This window comes from Triticum aestivum, chromosome 4A, assembly GCF_018294505.1.
Source record: "Triticum aestivum cultivar Chinese Spring chromosome 4A, IWGSC CS RefSeq v2.1, whole genome shotgun sequence".
Taxonomy (NCBI): Eukaryota; Viridiplantae; Streptophyta; class Magnoliopsida; order Poales; family Poaceae; genus Triticum; species Triticum aestivum.
The window spans coordinates 545,609,934-545,614,327 of record NC_057803.1 but is presented as its reverse complement, the minus strand read 5'-3'; the positions used below and the strand labels follow the sequence as shown (position 1 = coordinate 545,614,327).

Sequence of the window (4,394 nt, the reverse complement as noted above, 5' to 3'; positions counted from 1 at the left end):
AGAGCGAGTTGGGGAGAGGCGAAGGAGTCAGTGGGGACGGTGGGGGAGGGAAGGGTTTCGGGGGCAGTGGCGGGGGCTGGGAGGGGCGGCGGAAGGAGGCGGCGACGAAGGAGGAGAGGGGCTTGAGGAAGAAGGGCTTGGCAGGGAGGAGGTGGGGCGCCGGGGAGGCGGCGGCGGGGGCGGTGGGCAGCAAGAGGAACTACATCGGCATTGCAACTGCGGGGGAGAGTTCGAATGGCCCGGGAAGAACGACAATGCCAACGCAATCGCGGCCGAGGATAAGGCGAGGGCCGAGGAGGAAGAAGATTGGGGAAGAGTTATCAAAGGGATACCGAGTGGTGTGGCAGTTTTGCAATCGGGCACAGGGTTGCCAAATACATATTTCGTTTATTCAAACCACCATAAAACTGAAAACACACACACCAAAAGTACCCACGGACCCAACCCAATCCAAACCAGTGAGGTTTTCCTCCTCTCCCACTCAGCCGCCGCCTCCCCCAATCCCATCCCCAACAGCGGCGATCTTGTCTCCCCCATCCCCAACAGCGGCGATCTTGTCTCCCCCATCCCCGGCGTCTGCCCTCTACCAATCGCTGGCGCCCCTACACCCTCCTTCTCAACTCGAGCCGCTCAGACCGCGGCAACCACGCACCGGCACAGAAGGTTCCCTCCTCCCACGGCCACCGTGCCCTCGTCCTCCACCCCCAAGCCTCTCCGCGTCCAACCTCACCGCGCCGCCGCCTCCCTCCCTCCCTCCACCGCACCGAAGCCCCAGTCTTCCATCCATGGATGGGGCGACAGAGAGGCGGAAGCACCTCTCCCGGCGACGACGGCGCCGGATCCGCACCCACCTACGGCGGCTGCTGCACGAGCAGCACGATGGATGCCGTCAGTGAACTCAAGCTGCCCGCATGGGGTGGATCCCGTCCACCCCCTTCTTTCGCCTGGGCGTGGCACATGGGGGAGCTCACGGCCATCGACGACGGCGAGCTAGGAGGCTCCCGCAGCACCTTTGACCACAATCCCGACGTGCTGCAGGACCTAGACAGCCAAGGGTACACCCTCCTTCCTTCCCCATCCTGCAAGTACACAGTTTGCATTAATGTCAATGTCAGCTAGTCCCTCTGATGTGCAGACTCGCGCTGCAGGTCCTGAGTGTTTGCTACTCTGGCATCAATAGACAATAATTTTTTTCTCTTGCAAATTGTGCCAGATTATCTCGTGAACAAATGCTCCTTTTATTTCTGAAGGAGAGAAAGTGTGGACATCCTGCGTAGACGTACTCTTAAGCGAAGCTATGCATGTGAATGTAATAAAAACTTCCAATTTACTCTTATGCTCGTATGAACTACCCCTTTTTATCCATCTTCTCCCTTCTGATTTGCTTAACAAATAAGGCTAATTTAGTTGACTTCTCAGTATTCGCACTGTTGGGAGGTTGGATGCAGGCAGTTCCTTTATTTTAGCCGTGTAGGCAATTCCTGTTTATATGGCACATGGGTGGTCGTATACACAAAAACATGGTACAAATTTTCACATATGTATAAGTATTACTCCCTCCGATCCAAAATAAGTGTTGTGGTTTTAGTTCAATTGAACTAAAACCACGATGCTTATTTTGGATGGGAGGGAGTATTGGTTTTCTGACTGGTCCTAGCAGGGGGTTAGGTCCTGCAAAAATGTGTCTGCAGTCACATGCAGAGACTCTGTTCGGCAAGGTTGGGCAGTGTATGTTGGTCCTACAAAAATGTGGTCCTACCTTGATCTTCTGCAAGGTCGTGTATGTTGCCCAGCGTTGTATTCATGGTCAGTTGTGTTGTGCTTGCTTGTTGGCTGGGAAAGAAAAGGAGAAATATAAGCTATGTCTGGTCCCTGCAACTCAGCTAGAACGGACCAACTCCTCTTGCTAACTTGGGCAAGCAGACGAGTGAACGATGAATGGGATTGCCCATACAGATATACACACCTCCTGCCAGAGTGATAAGCCAAGTACGGTAGCTAGCATCAGGTAGCGGCCCCGGCGTGCAGACAGATGGCGAGGCATTGTCCATGTTGGGTCATCGCCATTACCGCCCTACCTTAAATTGTGGCTGTCCTCTGCCATTGGCTGTAGTTGTGTTGTAATCACTATGCTAATGTGCGATGAAATTTTGATATCTCTTTCAGCACCTATTTACATTTGTATAATTACTATTTTTTCGCTCCATAAATGTTTTTTTGCTAGTCATTACTCATTTTTTTTGTGTTAGAGGTCCTGCCTGATCTTGGTTACCAATGAGTAATGGACATGCCCAACATGATGATTTGTTACATCTAAGCACCATCACATGTATAACGCCCCTCTTGGATTTGTTTTATTACCTCTTATGTGTTATCTAGTATGAAATGGAATTCAATTGCGTATTTTGCCTGCTTGTACTTGAAACTTGTCATGCGCACTATGTATGCGTATCTATGTCCTCAACATACATCACCTTATTCAATTGAATAATATAGTCATGATCTATGATCTGTGTTACTGACTTACTGTTCAGTTTTGATGAATTGAAAAGGTCACATGCGCTTCATATGTTCTGGTTCGTATCACAACAAATTGTTTTACAGGTGCCTCTGCGGCCAGCCACCGGGACGACGTCGACAGCCAAAGGAAGGGTTCTTGAGGTGCTCCTTCTCCACCGGCAGAGAGGTACCCCCTTCTTGGGTGGTACTCGTGTGCCTGCTCTGACCCTACCATGGAAGGTCCCCTCCCCCTCTCCCATCTCTCTATTTGGTCCTGGTCTGGTTTCAGTTTTTATTAATTTGACATAAGATCAACTTCGATATAAAAAACTGCCATGCTAGTTTAGCCGGTTTCTTTCTATGTAGTAGGATCTTAACTTTTGGTGTCTCAAAACTGAAAATGTTTTCTCATAACATAACTTGAGGAGCCGTTTTTTATAGTAATCGTAGTTTAGCCATCTCTTACTATGTGGATGCTTGATGCTATTCTTGTTCCTGCTCACACTGCACACTGGTTTTATCAACTGTATGCGGATTGCACTTTCTTCTTCCTAAGAGTATATTGATAAAGATGCTCTCCTGATTGTTGTTTGTTGGGAGTACAAACAATAATCTCTTCTCCCCTCATATTAACAGGTCAAAGCTGAAAGTTAAAAACTGAATAAGTACTGGTTCAGAACTAGTTTCCAGTTTGGTAATTTGTAGTCAATTCCACTTTAGCTGCTCGCTTACTATGTAGATCTTATTTGTTGGTTGCACAACTGAATATAATTTTCCACATGATAGCTTTGGAGCAGCTTTTTACCATGTGGATGATTGATATCTTCCATGTTTCTGCTTGCATTGCACTCTGTTATATTATGATCTGATAAAAGGATCAATTAAGCGCATTTCCTGTTGTTGTGGGTTTCTTCTTTTCTTCTTGGATTTCAGCTCAAGATTAACTTGTTATTTCTGTTGCCCTTGTGCGGTAGGATTCGTTTGGTACAACACCATGACCGATGCAGACAACAAGGCCTTCAATGAGCCAGGTACCTTGGTGCTACTGCTTCCGTGCGATGGCAGCAGGGGTTGTTGTTCGGCATCGGCTGCAAAAACAGCCATGGTGAGCTCCTCTCCTTGCTTCCAGCAATTCTCTTCTGACGTAGGTGGCCTGTGTTCATCTCTAGCCCATGTGTGTGTGTTGTGCTCGTTTGAGCAGGAAATTACCAAGTGTATGTGTGCTGAAAATGTGTTCTGCACATTAAGCAAACCATGTTGACGTGTCACAGTTCAGGGGTTTAGTTCTAATATGAGCGTGAGCTAATTTCTTATCTCTGCTAAGGAATTCTTCTATATGCTAGCGTTCATAATTGAATCTCAAGTACATTTTATCTTGCATTGCCATCTTACCGCATGCATCATTGTCTTTCCCTGTTTTTTATTTGAAACATTGCAATTAACCCCATTGAACAAGCTCCAAATTGAGCTTAGTGGAGCAGGAGCTTGCACCTGTCTTGGCTATTAAGCATATAACTGAGCGAACATGCAGTCCCCTTTCCTCCTATGTTAGAAGTTGATTTCATACATGTCTAGTGCACTCTTTATCTTGCATCGACATCTTAAGTCTTGGCATTGAACATCCTTGTTCTTGTGTTGTCGGTTGCAGGCCTCACTTGGTCTGGTTCAGGGGAGGGTGGTGCCCATGGTGTGGCCGCATTGCAAGATGGGCCGCATCAACAAGAGGGTGCCCTAAGGAAGAGTCATATGGTCATTTTGGTGACTGAGGATGCTGGACAAGATCTCATCACCCAAAGCATGAATTTGTGGACCTTGGCATATATTCCTTGGTTCAGGCAAGTCTTTGGTCTCTCTCTCTCTCCCTCTCCCTCTCCCTCTCCCCCCCTCTCTCCCCT

At 48.0% G+C, this 4,394-nt stretch overlaps 1 long non-coding RNA gene across 1 annotated transcript in view; it reads left to right on the top strand.

Moving 5' to 3' along the window:
* Positions 1 to 420: 420 nt before the first annotated feature.
* Positions 421 to 4,394, top strand: part of LOC123086860 (uncharacterized) — a 34,538-nt gene continuing 30,564 nt past the window's right edge. The window contains exons 1-4 of the long non-coding RNA XR_006441151.1: positions 421 to 1,055; positions 2,605 to 2,739; positions 3,474 to 3,604; positions 4,148 to 4,345. This is a non-coding gene — a long non-coding RNA (uncharacterized lncRNA). The remainder of the gene's footprint in view (positions 1,056 to 2,604; positions 2,740 to 3,473; positions 3,605 to 4,147; positions 4,346 to 4,394) is intronic.